At 37.6% G+C, this 18,728-nt stretch overlaps 1 protein-coding gene and 1 long non-coding RNA gene across 6 annotated transcripts in view; one reads left to right on the forward strand and one right to left on the reverse strand.

Moving 5' to 3' along the window:
• The window catches only part of ACOXL (acyl-CoA oxidase like), a 572,636-nt gene that overhangs the window by 111,067 nt on the left and 442,841 nt on the right, over positions 1–18,728 (reverse strand). The window lies entirely within an intron of this gene.
• Positions 1–18,728, forward strand: part of LOC140521371 (uncharacterized) — a 180,831-nt gene that overhangs the window by 66,425 nt on the left and 95,678 nt on the right. The window lies entirely within an intron of this gene.

Raw genomic sequence — 18,728 nt, forward strand, 5'->3', positions numbered from 1 at the left:
CAGTAGCAGTAGTAGTAGTAGTAGCAGTAGTAGTCGTAGTAGTAGTAGTAGTAGTGGTAGTGGTAGCAGTAGTGGTGGTGGTGGTGGTGGTGGTGATAGTAGTAATTATAAGTCACCATAGTAAACAACAACAATATTCTTCTGAGGCTTGGGTTCTTGGGAGCAACTGTTTGATCTTTGAATTAACTGACTTTAAATTAGTTGTGTGTATCAATTGTTACTTAGTAGACTGTCCCAACCCAGGAAATGGCAATTTGTCATCCAGCTATTCTACATAAAGTGCCATCTTAATCATGTGCATCCCCAGGCATCATTCATTCAAAAAATATTTATCAAGTGCCTGCCTGCTGTGCAAGGCTCCATAATGACTAGGGTAGCAAAAAGGGGAAAATGTGAGTAGAACAGATAAAACAAAAAGACACCCAAAGAAAGGGAGATACAAAACCACAAGCATTGCAATCCGGGGTGTAAGCCAGATTATCCTCTGGAAGTCACTGGCTGATCCCTAAATCAGGCAGATGGTCACCAGACTTGAGAATAAGAGAGTTAAATTTGGAATTTCTGACTTTGTACCTCATGAGTTCCTATGACAATCTCAGAAACCAGCATTAGGTTTCTGTATTCAATTCAAACTGAAGAGTCTATCTACTACATGTGAAACAGCCTTCTTGGCCTTAGAGATACAAATATAAAAATGAAGCAGTCCCTGACCTCAGGGAGCTCACCGTTTACTAGGGATAGAAAAATGTATGGCATGCACCATTAGTTTCTTCTTCATTAAGAGGAAGGCAGTAGAAAGTGAATGGACATGTAGCAATAGCTTGGTTCTTGGCTCTTCTATCTTGCTCAGTGCTGTTTATTGATGTAACAATTAAAGAAAAAAATCTGTTTTCGTGCATTTCTGCAATTTCTGCAGCATACCTGATGCAACAGCTTGAGAAAAGCCTTGGTACAATTGAAGTGTCTTTGTGTTCTGATGAACTACTGTGCCGTGTTTAAGTCTCCAGCGTATGTATGATTTAGCATTACTATGTAAGGGAATAGGAACAGTTTTGAGGACAATGTCATTGTTTCCCTACAAGTCACCCTGTCCATGACCCCTTATGTTAAAGTGGTGGGAGCGATTATCTCAGTCATTGCTGCTTGGATTAATATGGTTCACTGTGTCACCAATTAAAACTAAAGAAGAAAGGGGGAGAAAAGTTGGCCACTTAGGTAATAGGTCTGGAAAACACATTGACAGATGGGAGTGACCTATGGTTGGCTACCAATGCTTTTTGAGTTTGGAGAAAGGGAACCTTGACATTCCCTCACATTTCTCAATATAATACTGGGAAATTCAAGCTTATAGTCAATTAGAAGTGTCTTGCCTGAGATACACTTTCTTAATTTGCTGCTGCCAAACTGGGGGGTTGGGGTGGAGAGGGACAAGAAAAGGCAGGGAGTAGTATATATGAGAGACAGGGAATGGAAAAAAAATCTGTTCAAATGTTTCCAAATAAAAACCAGGAGACTTTTATACTCAGTTTGCAGAATGAGCTTTCACTAGACTGACCATGAGGAAATTAGCATCAGGAGAATTGCCTAGGGAATGCAGAACACTGCCCAGGGAAGGGGCTTCTGATGGGGAAAACTCTACAGAGGTCAATAACATACGGAAAGCTCACTGACTCCATCCCAAGAAATTGTACAAGGGGAAAAAAATGTTCCAATTAAGGACATTGGCCTCATAAAGGCCTGCCAGTCGTTTTCTAAGTGCTTTTCCTTATACGTTAACATCAATATTCTTTAAGACCCCACTCAAGTTGATTCAATATAACCTCATCAGGATTGGCAATCATCCATGTGTGGTCATGAAAGCAGTCATTACTCAGTGCTAGAGAAGGGAAAGAAAGGCTTGGCTCTTACACTAGGTTTATGCTTGGCTAAGATGATCTCCGTTGCACAGGGAGGCTACTGACAGAGAAACTGGGACTGTCCCTGGAGTTCAGCTCTGTCTACAGGCAGCAAACAAATGGAACGTGGCAAGGTCAATCCATGCATCTTGGTCTTGACAACTGGTGTGGACTGCCATGTGATTGATTTGGCTCTAGTAACCAATCCCAATTGGAAAGTGGATCTAAATTAATGGATCATCATGACTACTGTCTGGTTTTATTCCACAGAACCTCACTATGGAATGTATTGCTAGTTGTAGTTTTATTACAATTAAAGACTATATATGTGAAGCCATCAAAGTAGTTAAGTATATAAGGATATATATATGTATATATATATACATATATATATATATATATATATATATATATAATACCTGTTATTAGTGAAAATTTCCAGTATTTAGAAAAGGAGAACAAAGATTTTTTAAATACAGTATAGGTAGACATCACTAAACAATGAATCCTTCAGAGGACGTGTAATGTCATCAGTGTGGATTCTCACCCTCCACTCACACAGATGACAACTTATTTATACCCTTTCAGTCTATGTGATTATGTCTTTCCATAACTCCTCCTTAAAGAATCCATTCAGCATGCTATAGACCTTCCTCTGGTTCTTATAATATGTTGTGGCTACCAGGTCAGTGCTTGGACTTGGATATCTTTCCCAAATACATGGTGGACCCACCTCCTTTTTCCCTTATGATACGATGTCTTTCACGGCACCATTTGCATACAAGTTAGCATTGTTTATATGGTTTATATGCTGCAACCACTTATCTTCATCATGCATCATTTCTTTGCTCTGTGGGTCATCTGCAACTGGAATTCATTTGAATTTGTGGTGCTTTATGATCTGTAACCGTAACTTAGAAAATACTGGTGTTGGGCTTTTGTGGAAGCAAACAGTTTGAAATCACTGAAAGAGTTCCCCATTTTTCCAGCTAACATTCAGCCTATCATCCTATCCAATTTTTGGCCTTGCTAATCACTCAGCACATGCCTATGATGTAGTTGTTGGTGGACTAACTCCATGGGTTGTCTGCCCAACTTCATGTCATAATCTTGGCAATATATATTCTTCATCTCCTTTATTTCTCCTATGTGCATGGCTAGATTGATTTGGGGGGGGGGGGTGTTAACCAGAGAGCTAATGAAGAAGATCTTGCAGCATGAACCAACAAAAACAAAGACAGTCTACAGAATCTGTCAGTAGGGAATTCGTCTTCCTCTTAGACTTCTCACAAAATTCCAAAATGAACTTGAAAGAGTTCTGAATTCTGTTCAAGAGAATGTCTTTGATGAGCATACGTCATCCTGTCGGATACCTTTCTTGACTGATATTTAGTGATCATTGAACAAAGGGACCTTGGTGATCACATCTTACATGGAATCTTGCATGGACTATGCTTTATTTGGGGAGAGTTTATTTATTTACATTTTGCTCCACTGAGTCAAGCTCTCTTTTTTGTAACTGACAAACAGTGGGTACAGTGGGATCTTTAATTCTTTGCCTTATGAGCAAAGATGATATAGAAAGTTGTCTACAGCAGTTTTGTTTCTTTCTTAGATTTTCATCCATAACATCCTTGATGTCTGATAGGCCATTCTTATACAGATTTACAGAATTTTTTTAAAGAGGCACAGGGGTTGGAAATTTTGGTAAAAAGAATTGTTTGTGATTCTTTACATTGTTTTGGAATCATCCCCACTTGGAGATGTCATGAATATTGATCCATGAATGTCATTAAGATTTTTTTTTTTTGCCACCAGAGTGGAATTTTTAGATTCATATTTGTTCTGGTCCATCAGTTTTCATCTGCATCTTAAATGCCACTTCTGCTTTTTCTCATTGTTCATCAGGTACTAACATGGTAGAATCCAAATGCAGCGGTTTCCTTCTCCTTGTTGATGAGGGCAGGTCACTATAGAAACCTCACTATACCTGTTCTGTTTCACATTTATTTACTGTCTTCCTTCTAGTTTTTCCTATAAATATTCTCTAGTAGGTTTAGTTTAACTATCATACCAAGACCTCTGGGGATCAGTTCTTCCCCATTAAGCTCTACATGGGCCACTACATGACACTTATTTATTCTTCATGAGAAGATCAAATGTTTGGTGGCTGACAGATTTTCTGGACTTTTGGAGTTGTGCTGTGTCAACTATTTTATATCAGACTTTTTGATGAAATGGTGATAGTCAAAATAATCGTCTTCACTTTTGTCCATTTTCCAGTTTTAGAGTCAACAGCTTATTTAAGCAGGTGGGGTTAAAATGACTATAATCATATGACATTCCCCCTTTACGTTTATTCTTTTATTTCTAATTTGGTATTGATTTTGATCTTTGTCAAAACCATTCCCTGGTCCGACTGAACAAAAGAAGTAGATTTTGAAATGATACCATGTCAGTAACCAGTCATTGTCTGTCTATAAAGATAGAGTTATTTTCATCTTTTGTGTCATGTTGTTTGATGTTTTCACATCCATCACCTCCCTGCTGTTTTCTTAAAGATGGCATTTATACTGGATAGCTGTGAAGCTTTTACATATAAGGCTTTTGGCCTCTTTCATTTCTCTTGATCCCAAACCACATTTCCTATATGGCTTTTGTACCCTCCCCTGTGCCTGTCTTTATAAGGAAGTCACTGATTGCTGAGGTAAAAAAGAAACTTAGTTTAGGGGAGTCTGGTTGAGTTCTTCCTAGATTTTCTCTACTCCTTCATCCTCTTCAAAGAGGTTGGCTAAGAGATTGCATTGATTTTTCATAGTGGTTTTTTTTGCTCAGGATAATAGTGAGCATTGCAATGTGTCCCATGAAAGAATGGTTCTTCTGTTTGTGTGTAATGAAGCCAATTCCTCCAATTCCATCCTCCTCCCCAAAGAGAACTGTAGGCTCTCTCTCTACTTTGTGGCAATGTCTTTATGTCTTCTGGTTTCTTGTACAGTGAGAACAGGAGTGATTTAGCTTCTCTTTAATGTTTCCACTTGTTCAATACAGAAAAATTATGAGTTACTTGAAAATACAACGTATACTGTTGACTGAGTATAACATTATGGATGATAAATTTAACAATAACATAAATGTGCACTAAAGCACAATGACGTGGACTCAAGGAACCACATTCGTTATTACATAACATTATATAATAAGAGAAATGTATTCACTGATGCTGATCTAACAGGGAGTCACAAACAAAAGTGTTAGTGTGGCTAACCTGGTCAGTAATATTCCACCTTCTGAACTGAAGAGGGTCACTGAGAGTTAGACAGAACTGAAATGACTCAACAACCAAATTAGGACATATTCTTTCAGTGAACTGCTTTTCATATCTTGCATTTGCTTCTTTTTAATTTTATTTTTTTATGGAATAAAGCAAGTATTTCTATAACAGTACAATAAAAAGATGTTTACATATAAAACTGGGAATTTATTGTGCACAATAAATATTCCTCTAAAATATACAAAATTATCATGTACATTTTTTCTTCCCTTTTTTCCCTCTACCCTTGAGATGACTACCATTAGACACAAATATATACATATATATGTATATACACATGTGTATGTATATATACACATATATGTAAAATTATTTTATACATACTTCTATTTATCAGTTCTTTCTCTGGATACAGATAGTGTCTTTCTTAATATGCCCTTTATAGTTAATTTGAGTAATTGTAATTGTCAAAATAGCTTATTTGTTCGGTCATTCTTGAAACAATGTTGCTTTTACTGTGTACAATGTTGCTTTTACTGTGTACAATGTTGCTTTTACTGTGTACAATGTTGCTTTTACCGTGTACAATGTTCTTTTAGCTCTGCTCATTTCACTTTTCATTATTTTGTGCAAGTCGTTCCATGTTTTTCTAAAATCGTTGACATTCTTAAATGTGTTTCTTATAAACAATATATTGTTCAATTCTGATTTTTAATCCATTCTACTATCTGTTTTTATTTTATGACTAAGTTCATCCCATTCATATTCAAAGCTATAATTACTATTTGCGAATTTCTCTCCAACTTATTTTTACTTACCATTTCCCTTCTTAGTCTCTCTTTATACCTGATCCTTGCTATTTTGTCTTTCCCCCTACCCTCTTATTCCTTATTTTGCCCATCCATCTAAAATTCCCTCTCTTTTCCTCTCCCCCCCCCTTTCTTAATCTTATTCTATATACCCTTTTAAAATTGTCTCTTCCACCCTATTTCTCCAGTTTTTTCACCTCTCTAGAAGTTCAGAAGACTTCTAAATCTCTTCAGATATATGCTTATTTGCTTCTTAGAATTTTTAATATGTCCCACATTGACTCAAATATTCTGAATGCTTTAGTAAATTCTTATTAATTCACAATATTAGCCAATATTTCTTCAAATTTGTTTTGAAAATATATGATAATCTAAACCCAAAGATAGCAGCTTGGGGACAAGCACTCATCATTTGACAAAAACTGCTGCAAAAACAAAAACAATCATATGACAGAAACTAATTATAGACCAATAGCTTACACCATACACCAAGATAAGGTAAAAATGAGTACATGATTTAAACATAGAGGGTGATGGCATAAGCAAATTAGGAGAGCAAGGAATAGCTCACCTGTTAGATCTATAGAGAAGAGAAGAATTTGACCAAATAAGAGATAGATGGGAGGTAAAATGGATAATTTTGATTATATTAATTTAAAAAGTTTTGCACAAATAAAACCAATGCAACCACAAATAGAAGGAAAACAGAAAGTTGAGAAACCATTTTTATAGTGTGCCTCTGATAAAGGCCTCATTTCTGAAATATATAGAGAAGAGAGTCAAAGTCTATAAGAACAATCATTTCCCAATTGACGAATGGTCAAAGGATACGAATAGGCAATTTTCAGACGAAAAAATTTAAGTTATCTATAGTTATATGAAAAAATGCTCTAAATCATTATTGATTAGAAAAATGTCAATTAAAACAACTCTGAGCTACCACCTCAAATCTAACAGAATGGCCACTATGACAGAAAAGGAAAATGATAAATGTTGGAGGGGATGTGGGAAAATTGGGACACTAATGCACCTGTTGGTGGAATTGTGAACTGATTCAACCATTCTGGAAATCAATTTGGAACTATGCCCAAAGGGCAATCAAACTGTGATACCCCTTTGATACTGCAATATCATTACTAGGACTATATTCCAAAGGGGAGGGGAAGGGAGGGACGGATCTGTTTTTACAAAAATATTTACAGCAGGTTTTTTTTAGTGGCAAAAAACTGGAAATCAAGGGGGTCCCATCAATTGGGAAATGACTGAACAAGTTATAGCATATGGATGTAACAGAGTATGATTGTACTGTAAGAAATGATAAGCAGGCGGATTTTAGGAAAGACATATATAAACTGATGCAAAGTGAAGTGAGTAGAACTAGGAGAACATTGTACACAGAAACAGCAATAATATATGAGGATCAACTATGAATAACTTAGTTATTCTCAGCCATATAATGATCCAACGCAATTCCAAAGGATTCATGATAAAAAAAATGTTATCAACCTCCAGAAAAAGAAGTGATGGAATCTGAATGCAGATTGAAATATACTTTAGTTCATTTTGTGTGTGTATGTGTGTGTGTGTTGTTTTTCCTTTGGGTCTTTGTCTTCTTTCATAACATGATTAATAAGGAAATATGTTTTGTATGATTGCACATGTATAACTGATATCAAATTGCTTACCATCTCAGGGACAGCAGAAGTGAGGAAGGAAGGGACAAACTTTGGAACTCAAAATTTTAAAAAAATGAATGTTAAAAATTGTGTTTACATATAATTGCAGGAAAATAAAATATTTAAAAATAATAAACTATATCATAATCATTAATGTTATGACTATAACTGTAATAAGCTTAAATTTTAAAGTTTTCCCATTTAAAGAAGGGACTGAGAGTTTCCATCAAAATGTGTGTGCATGCTAGTACATCATATTGTATAGACTAGGGTCTTTTTACATACTATCTTAGAGACAGCATAATTTATATACAGAATGGGATATCTTCATTTCGTACTTTTCACATTTTGCTATGTTTAAACTATTGTATATAACAGTGCAAAAACAAAGTATTGTGCAACTTTCACATTTAAAAGATGACGTTCCTATCAATAACTGAAATAAGTTCTACTTGATTTAATTTTCTTAAATGATGATTTTGATATATTTTACATATTTAATACAAAGTAATTACTATTTTAATTCTGAGAAAGCCTTGTATCTGAGACTTCAGAAAACAGGGTACTATAAAATGTTAACACAGTTCCAATATTCCATTCTCTGGTTTATTTGGACCACCAACATAACACACAATATTTTTAAAATAACAATTTAAATGTTAGTGTAAAACACCACAAAAATTATCTTTAAAATAATCTATGTCACAAAAATGAATATCATTATCAGGGTCTTCTATGAGAGGTCTTTATTTTAAATGTGAAAACATGCTAAAACAAAGTTCCTGATCTATGACAAAGTTTTATTCACTGTTTTATTCTTTAAAATATATTGTTGCTTTAAAAAATCCAAAAAGGTAACACTTTCAGTTTTTCTTGGAATGGGTCTTATTGGGAGTGATAATGGGCTGTTGAATATATCCTAACTTCTAGGTGTCAACTGTTGAGTGGTGTTTAAAACACTTTATGAAAATGAAATTATGGATATTTATAACATGTTGCGGGACTGTGGGCAGTGTAGGAATGAGGTGAGTCTTTATTGCATAACCCATTTTCCAGGAATATTTGATGAATAGTGTTGCAAACAACAGGAAATGCAGGCTGAGGGATTCATTCTTTAACCATTGATGTTTGCCCAGACTGCATGGAATTCTAACACAAATAGTGGCATGCACACTAGTTACCCAGATTTAGACTCAATTTGGCTCTGTACAATTTACTATTTCAAATGATAATAGTTATGAAAAAAGTGCATGTTGAAAGCAGATTATTTTAATCTTCATTGATAAATCAGTGTATCTAACATGGGCCCATGAATCTTGTAACACATTTTTAATGAAATTGTTTATATAGAAAGGAACCTTACAAAAATATTTGTCTAGGGTCATGCCCATCCTCTGGGTGGCCCTGATTATCCCCATTTCATAGATAATGAAACAAAAACTCAGCATGGTTAATGACAGTTCATCTCCCATCTCTTTGCCTTTGCTCAGACCACCTGTCATACCTGAATGCACTCCCTGATCATCCTTGCATTTTAGAACTCCTAGTTTTCATTAAGGTTCAGTTCAAATGCTCAACTCAAATGTAGCACAATTAGTCTTTTCCAATACTCCCTCCCTCACTACCTTGCATTTCCTTTGTAGATATTCTGTGTATATTTCTATGTGTATACATGGTCTCTCTTAATGAGATGAAGAGAGAAGAAGAGAGAGAAGTGTGCAGGCACTTTTTGTCTCTGTATGTCCATCACATAGCATAGTACCTAGCACAGAGTAGGTACTTAAGAGATACTTTTTTTGATTGATGAACTAACTTGCCTGCAGTTGAAGCCAAGGTTGCAGACTTGAAATCCAATACTCCTTCTCCAGCACCAACCTCCCTCCCAACATTGTTTAACAGTCTGGAAATAAAAGCCTTGCCTTTTCACCAATCCAGAGTAGTTACTCCAAAGCTAGAAGTCTATTGTCAGTGACATTGGGGCAGGTTTGCCAAGGGGTTACCCTTTGATAGGGGCATCCTTGCTGTAATACAGCTTGAATTATACCACCATGGGTAACTCTGCCCTCTCCCTGCCCTCCCCCCACCCATCCATATGTCTTGAACAAACCCCAGAGAAACAGAGATATATAATAAATTGCTCCATGTTTGCAAACCATTTCCCCCCCTGGGGATAGCTAATGGAAACACTGTGGTCTGATGGAAAGAGCACTAGATTTGGAATTAAATTCAATAAACATCTCTTAAGTGGCTATTATGGATTACACAATGTTCTAGGTCATACTTTGTGCCCTTGAAGAGCTTATATTCTGCTGGGGCTGGGAGATACAATTTAGGAGTACAAGATAATAGATACAGAACTAAGAGGGACCTCAGAAGCCATCTAGAGGAAACTGAGGCTTAAGAGAAGTTAAGTAGCTTGCTCAAGATGACAGAGAGAGTGGTGAAGGCAAAATCTGAGCTGAAGAAACCCTTACACAGATAAGTAAATCAGAGAATCTAAACAGCAAAGACAATGCACTTTCAGGAGGGAGAAAGAATGAACAATTCAGGCCTCAGGTGAGAGGCAGTACTTGGAGGAAGTATCTTGAAGGAATTTAGGGATTCAGAGGTGGAGCTAAGAAGAGGATACATGGCAAGCATGGGGAACAACAAGAGCTGGGTCCAAAGGTGCAAAAACAGAAGGAGGTGAAATATTGGGCAAGGTTAACCACAAGTAGGTCAGTTTGTCAGGGAGTTTGTGAGATGGAGTAATGTGAATTAAACCTGGAAAGATAAACTGTAGCCAGATGATTCAAGACTTTAGATGACTAAATAATAGAGAAGAATACATTTTATTTTAGGCACTGGGGAGCCACTGAAGATTCCTGAACAGGGAAAATCACCTAGATCAGTTCATGACTAGAGATACTGGATGCAGGCAAGCCAGTTAATTAGGAGGTCTGGATTTCATTCTCAGCTTTTATACTTACTATCTCTATGATAGCAGGAAAATCATTTCATTGCTCTGAACAGCAGTTTCCTCATCTATAAACTGAGAGAAATAATACTTGTACTACATACCTCACGTGCTTTTGGGGACGGAAACTTTGAGAACCTTATAACCCTATTTAAGCATGATTTATTATTAACTATGTGTTTTTCAGTTCCCTTCTTTCAGGACCTCTCAGCTGTCTCTGACACTCTTGATCATTCCCTCTGGGTTGCAACTCTGTATAGACTTTATCATCCTGTTCTCCGCATCTGCTTGTGTTCCCAATGACTTCTTAGCTCCCTTTGCTGCTTCCTTCCATTACCTACCAACCATTAGCATTCTCCAGAGCTCATCTCCTTCTATATATATTCAAACAGGGACCACGTTTGCTCATGTCATTTTAACTCTTACTAGATACAGACAATTCCTACATCTTCACCTCTAGTCCTCACTCCCCACTCTTGCTTCCAGTTGTCTATGTGAATATCCACTAATGCCTAGAACGTAATATTAAAGGCTGAGTTCAATGTGTTTCCAAAAATTTGTTCTTTCGTCTTTTCCTCTTCCTAGGAGACCTATCATGGTCCTAGTTCCCAGAGCTTTCATGTTTTGTATAAATTTCTATTCCTCTTTTTCTTTGAACTCTATACACTATTTTATCACCAAGTAAGTAACCTGTTGGTTCTTTCGCTACCACATGTCTTGAGTCTGCTTTTCCTTTTAATTTCATTTCCAAAATTATCAGGCACTAATCATCAGGCTCTAATCAGCCCTCACTTTGCTTCCTTTCTTAGCTTCCTATTTAATTTTCATTTCTCCCTGATTTAATCTAGCCTTCACAAACCTCCCAAAATAATTTCCTTCAGTATGTTTTTATGATATCATTTGCTTAGGAACTTGCTCAAAAATCTTACTGTAACACTGAGGAAATTGCCTTATAACTCTGTTTAAAAGACTGCTTTGCTTTACAATATTCAGAAGTGGGAAAGGTTTGGTTTTTTTAAGAAGCATTTTCACTCAGTGATCTTTGACAGAGAAAACTGGAGGAAGGAGGGGTGGGTAAATAGAAGGGTGGGCAATAGTTTGGGAGGGTAGATCAGGAAGGGCTTTGAGTACTAAATAGATGACTTTATATTTCATCCTGGAGGTTATAAGGGGAGACTGGAATTTACTGAATTGGGATCTAACATAGTCTCACCTCCCCACAGGTGGAGATTGTACATTATCCCTTAATAACAGCAGTAGGGGCTAGGACGGGAGCAAGGCCAGTGCTATGGAGGGCACTACTACCTTCAGGATTCTTGGGCTAAGGGTCTTGTGCTACCTCCATTGGGGTCTAAAGGGAACTGTTGGTTGGGTTGGTGGTGGAGGTCTGACTCCACCTGGCACATGTCACTTTCTATTTCTCCTTCAAGTCACTCCTAGTATGGACCTCTTCTGTATTCTTGGGTAAATCTATTTGCTCTTCTCATCTTTCCCTTTTTGGGGGTTGGGGAGTGTTTCTCTTCATGCGAACATCTAGAGTCCAAATGCAGTAGTTCTACTTTCATTGAAGGAGAAAAAGTTTATAAGAGAAACCTTTAGAGATCGTTTCCATTGGTTTTCCAATTATGTTCCTTTGAATTTTATCCTTAAATCCTCTTAAGATGATTTTGGGTCTTTTGCCAAGCTTTCTGTGAATTTACATCACCTTCCATTGTTTTCTTCTCCTTTATGAGGCAATACTTCATAATCTTCTGTCCTCCTTCTCAGGATTTTACAAATGTGTTCATATCCTAAACCTTGGCTGCCATATTTCTCTGCTTGGTAAGCAGATCAAGGGCTTGCTGAATAATTTGGTTTCTAGGTTCTTTGGTCTCTTTATTATAGTGACTGGTTTATATCAGTTAAACTTCCTTAGGGTAGCTAGGCTGCACAGTAGATAGAGCCAGAAGACCTGAGTTCAAATCTGTCCTCTGATGCTTAATAGCTGTGTGACCCTGTGAGAGTCACTTAATTCTAATCTGCCTCAGGTTTTCTCATCTGTAAAATGACCTAGAGATGGAAATGGCAAACCACTCCAGTATCTTTGCCAAGAAAACTCCAAATGGGGTTACAAAGAGCCAGACACAACTGAAACAACTGAACAACAAAAACTTCCTTAGGAAATGAGGATTGTGTGTTCTCTTATCCATTTCCCCCTTAGGATGAACTACCAGTTTGTTTAAGTAATTCAGGTTAGTGTTGCCACAAGTGGGCACCTAGCTTCCCATTTCTAATTCTTTCTTTGAATTTGATTTTTCTTTCTCTCTCCAAACCAAACTGAAATGTCAGATGGTTCCTCCCTTTATTCTCTCAAGGAGTTCACATTCTAATGGAGAATTTTATGGTTCCCCTTCCCTTTCCTGGGTAGGGAATGAAGAAAGTATTAATATTAAAATCTTTACTAATGAATTAAGAGAACAGTCATGTTTAATGACTTAAATAAGTCTTAAATAAGCACCTTAAATAAGATCATTTTCATATAGGTAAAGTCATGTCTTCTCATGTGACCTACTTGATCTTTCTCTTGAAAGTGGGTGTCACCATGGACTTACTCCTTGTGTCCTCTCCTTTGGCTTTATGTATTCCCGAGGTACACATAAAGCTGCTTGTGTCTTTTGGTATATGAGCTGACAAGTACCTCTGTGTAACCTCAGCCCAGGGCCCATGGCTCTAAATAGATGTACCCTTATCACAAGTCATTCCCCAGTGTTCAGGAAGGGCTGACTACCTGTCTTTTCTGCTGTCAAAGCTGTCCTTCCCTCTGGTACCTCTCACTTCATTCCTGCCAAAAGAAACTTTCCATGGGCCTTACTCCTGGCCTGTTTGAAGCTACAGGTAAGACTGATGGCCCTAAGGCTTAATGAATCATTTTTCCACTCCTCCAGCTGTTGGCTCCACCCTCCTTTCCCACCTTTCCTACAGGGAAGCAGTGCCTTCCAAGAATCCCAGTTAACCGTGTTAGTGTGTAGAATAGTATCCCAGGAAATGATCACCCACAGCAAGAAAGGGGTCATTTAATCACAGAGTTGAACACAGATATCCATGGATCATAGAGAAGGAAAAGCAGATGAACTTCCTTCCCCTTTTTGAATCCTGACTTGAAGAGAAGGTAGGAATTACTGATTTATATGAATAAATACTGCTCTGGAAAGAGTAGTGACCCTCAGCTTACAGAAAGGGGAAGTTATCAACATTCAATTCATACTGGCCAAAGAGAAAGTAACTTAGCTCTCATCTCTATAGCATTGTATAGTTTAGATAGCTAGACAGAGAAAAATAGCTTGCTAGCTAGCTACACAGATAAGACAGAGCATGCATTAATTGCTTACAAAGTACTTCCTCATGACAATCCTATGAGGAAGGGAGGGCAAACGCAAATATTATTCTCCTATTTTATTAGATGAAGGAAGGTATGCTCAAAGAGCTTCAATGACCTCTAAGAGAGCCTATCACTTTGCCAAAGGATTTCAGTGACTCACCCAAAGTCACACATTTAACAAGTGATAGACTGACTCAGGTATTTTGACTCCAAATCCAGGGCTCTTGCTGTTGTACTATAGGCCTCTGGTTACCGATGGATGACTGTCTTTCCCTGTCACTGCACACTCAGCTTCATGCTTCAGTGTATCTGGTTACATGATACAGAACATTGGCCAGAGCATCAGATTTCCTCTCTGCTCCTGCCAATGACTGAGCCACATACTTATCTTCTTCTAGACAGGCAAGAAAAGGCCAAGTACTTTGAATAATGGGATGTTTAGATAGGATAGAACTTATTCTTGATATTGCCTGGCAAAGCTGGCATGTGTTTATGAACCCAAGTCCTGGTGTGGGACCATGATCTTGGCCAGAGGCAAAGTATGATGCAAACAGTCAGGCAATCCAATTCTAATTAAGGCTTTAATATTTTATATTATCTTTCTCTTTTATTGTTTTCATATGTGAGGCAATCCACAAAGGTAGAACAATTACCCACCAATCAGCCTTATGCCTAAGATCCAATTTTTCTTGAAAAGGCTCCTTCATCTTTTAGACCAGTGACAGGCTTGATTGTTTCTATCAAGGACAGGACCCTTATGCTATTTATATGACTAATTCAAAACCCATGTCTCCAACTAATATATCAATCAGAGATGAACAGCATGGGTCTACCTCAAAGGGCTTATTAAAGAAATCCTGGTGGCTTTGGGAGAGTGGAGTTACTACCAACCACTGCTATGTGTAATGCAGGTGGAAACAGGTGGATAGTCTGTATTACAATATACCTGAGAATTGGGACTAGGGAATTTCAGCAGACGAAAGCAGCTAAATCTTGTTGTAGGGGGAATGGTGTACAACAAACTGATCAAAGTAATAAGTCAGAACTGGGAATACCTAGGGCATCAGTGATTAGAGGGAAACCAAGAATAGACTGAATCATTAACAAAAGAGGCAAATTAGGTGGACTAAGAGAGGAAGGGAGAGGACCCTGAATGTTGTTCATCATTTTAACTTACCTTGTCTGGCCTTGGACATAGTAGGCACTTATATATTGGGCTGAAATGAATTGAGCCAATAAGAGACACACTGATGTCCAGATCACAACATCTGATTCATTAACCATTTGAGTTGTTCAGTAAAATAGCCCTATGGTCTTTCTTTTATGGCAGAAGCCTAGCCTTTTATGTCAGCTCTGCCTCTCCTAAAGTGTGGGATGTGTGTAGTAGCACTACTGTGGTTTGGCAGGAGCAATGAAGGAAAGAGGAAATGGCAGCATTGTGGAATTGGCTAGGCATGTTAACTGAACCAACCAAAAGGTCAGGAGAGCCTAGCAACCTAGCTCTGGCAGCAAATACTTGGTCTGGCCAAGTGAGGAGACATTTGGTAGTTAAGGCTGACACCAGTTTAGAATACGAGCTTATTTGTAAAAAAGTTACAGAAGAGGATGGGGGAAATGATAGGAAGCATCATTTAGGAAGTCAATGAAAAACTGTGGTAGGGAAAGTAAGTCTGTGGAAAAATTGGCATGAGAACCAAACAAGCCTGATCACTCCATAAACATTTAAAGATGAAGCCAGAAGGACAACGAATGGATAAATAGAAAAAATCAGTCAGAATTTCTATGAAAAATTATTTTCATTAGCAATGATATTCAAAACATCACATTTTCCCTTTAACAGTTCTTACCCTGGTATGCTACGTGAGGGGATAGAAATAGTACAAAAAACAAAGCTAGGAAGAAAGAGGAGCTGGATGAATGCAGGAAAACACATTTATTAAGCGATTCCTAGGTGACAGATGCAGGGATAAGCTCTTGGAGTATAGGTACAAGCAAGCAAGTGAATCTCTGCCCTCAAAGAACTTACACTCTAACTGATGACACATATAGGAGTGGTGACCAAGGAAGAGTGTTTTGGAGAGAGACATTAGACAGAATGATGAGTGTAATAGTAAAGCAATTGACCGAGTAGGTCTCAACAGGAATGACAGTGCTCATCTGACTGGTATTCCAAGACCTAAAGGTAAAAAGTAGAGGGGTTGGGGGAGTATGCAAATGAAAAATGCCATGGAGGTGTCAAGACAGTGGAATGTGGTGGGTAATTTGAGACTGGGGAAGAGTAGGTGAAATTTCTACCAAAAAGAAGGGGTGGAGACTTTGGTATTAGATGGAGATAGTACAGGATATGGTAGCTTGAGATCAGGCAAGGTTAAGTTAAAATTCTCTCCCAGCAGAGCCTTGCATTACAAGGGACCAGACTAAGGACAAGGGGGAAAAGACACACTGATAGAAGTAATACAAGTTTGAAAGTGTCAAAGGTCAAATTTTCAAGATAATCTAAAATAGAAGATAGTCAATGATTAGAAAAGTCACAGACAGAATAAAAATCACCACCAATTAGGTGGCTATGAAGACATTCATCACCATAAATAAAAAGCCTACTTTCTCATTTCCATAAAACTTTTATAAAAATGATTTACAAAAGCACTGAGGGCATACTTGATGAAAATTTGAAAAGGCAGTGGAATTTTTCACAAATGACTTTCTAGATCAGATCATTCTTTTATTGACAAACAATTGACAAAAAGAAGGTGTACAGAAGACACAATCCTGCTGTGATGCTTGTTTTTTCAAAAGCAGCTGATGTGGTAGAGCAGGCTCTCTTTCAACATGGCGCTCTCTCATTCATATGCCATGATAATATAAGATTCCTTGGTCAATGTAACTATTTCATTCAATAATGCTCTGATGAGACATAAAACAAGGAGCCTATATACACCATTGGTTTTTGTCACTGTCATAGAGGATGGCTTGTGTGAAGTCCAAGTTCTAGAGGAATTCATGAAAGTTAGTGAGGTCCTCCAAATAATCCTGTTTGTGGATGATGTGCTCACTGCATTAATGCTCATGATACTACAAAGTCTCTTCAATGAGATTCATAGCCACTCGGAAGAGATCAGTCTAACATTCCATACAGAAGAGAAAAAACACAGATAGTTGAGAAATGCCTATTGTCCAGACTATGCTATACAATTGGATGGAGGCAGTCGGGAGATGTAGGGGATAGAGCTCCGGACATAGAGTCAGAATACCTGAGTTCAAATCTAGTCTAAGACTACTGCCAGCTGTGTGATCCTGTGCAAGTCACTTGACCTCTGTTTGCCTTAGTTGCCTCACCTGTAGAATTGGGATAATAATAGCACCTACCTTCCAGAGTTGTGAGGATAAAATGAAATATTTTAAAAGTAGTTTTCAAATCTTAGTGTGCTATAAAATCTAGCTATTACTATTACCTAACTATTATCGAGTAAGAGGAAGAAATTATATTTCATTTGGGAAGTTACAGAGTACTTTCAATAAACCCATGTGGCTCCCAAATAAAAACTATATTTTAAATACAAAATTGTCTTCCATTGATACTGTATGACTGAAAATCATACAATAACAATCCCAATGTGTGAATGGCCTGAAGGCTAAAGCACATAACCAATGATGATTTATGTGTAAAAAAATAATGTAAAATAGGAATGTATGATCAGAACAGGTCAGATCAAGACAGGGAAAGAGAAGAGGACAGGCCAAGTGATACACTGGTGCCCCTAGATCATTCAGACCTAAGGGAAGGCATCCTGGAGGCCCCTATTCTCTATGGAATGTTAATGGGAAGGGATGGATACAAATCTACCCCAGATAAGAAGGCTAAGGAGGATTGCAATCTGCATCTTTGGAGGGAGTAACCGCATTGATAACATCACAGATGCATTGAAATTAGATGGGTCTAATAAAAATTATGGTGAAGTGCTGGAGACTATCTTAGTGGCAAGCTTACAAAATGCCCATGTTATTTCTTAAATTCTTGTTTATTTTAGGAAACTGTAATCCCTCATTGAAAGAACACCTTCCAACTGTAATAGTTGGCCAGGCAGACGGGGGGCCCCAGTAGGTAACAGCAGAAGTGCTTATAATCTTTTCTATAGCTCTTCTAAAACTCTAACATTGTGCCATTGCCAGTACTGGCTGCCTGATTCAGTTCATTTGTGATATTAATGCTATTAATAGAGTATGTCTGTTTTCAATTAAGATTAATTTTCATTCAGATAATAAATTAACACTAATCAAAGGCGATTCAGAAAAGATGATTATTCTACAATACTAAAATATGTCTTAGGTTCAATCACAGTCTACCTGATGATTTCGCTAAGGTGAACATAATTCATGTGTCTCCCCATTCCAGTTGGTCAACAAGCATTTACTAAGCACCTATTATGTGCCAAGAATTATGCCAAGTGCCGGAGAGACAAAGAAAGGCAAAAATGAAGTCTCTACCCTCAAGGAGATCACAAACTGTTGGAACATCCATCCTCCACACAGCCACCAAAGTCATTTTCCTTAAGTACAGATCTGATCATCTCACTCCTCCACTCAATAAACTTCAATAGCTTTCTGCAGTCTCTAGGAAAAAAATATAACTTTAGCTCTTACTGCTTTGACCCAGCCTATCTTATCAACCTCGTTGGACACTACATCTTCTCCTGCCCTCTGAGATCCAGCCGAATTGCTTTTCTCTCTATTCATCACATATACCATTCTATCTCCTGTCTCTC

Source organism: Notamacropus eugenii, chromosome 1, assembly GCF_028372415.1.
Source record: "Notamacropus eugenii isolate mMacEug1 chromosome 1, mMacEug1.pri_v2, whole genome shotgun sequence".
NCBI classification, from domain to species: domain Eukaryota; kingdom Metazoa; phylum Chordata; class Mammalia; order Diprotodontia; family Macropodidae; genus Notamacropus; species Notamacropus eugenii.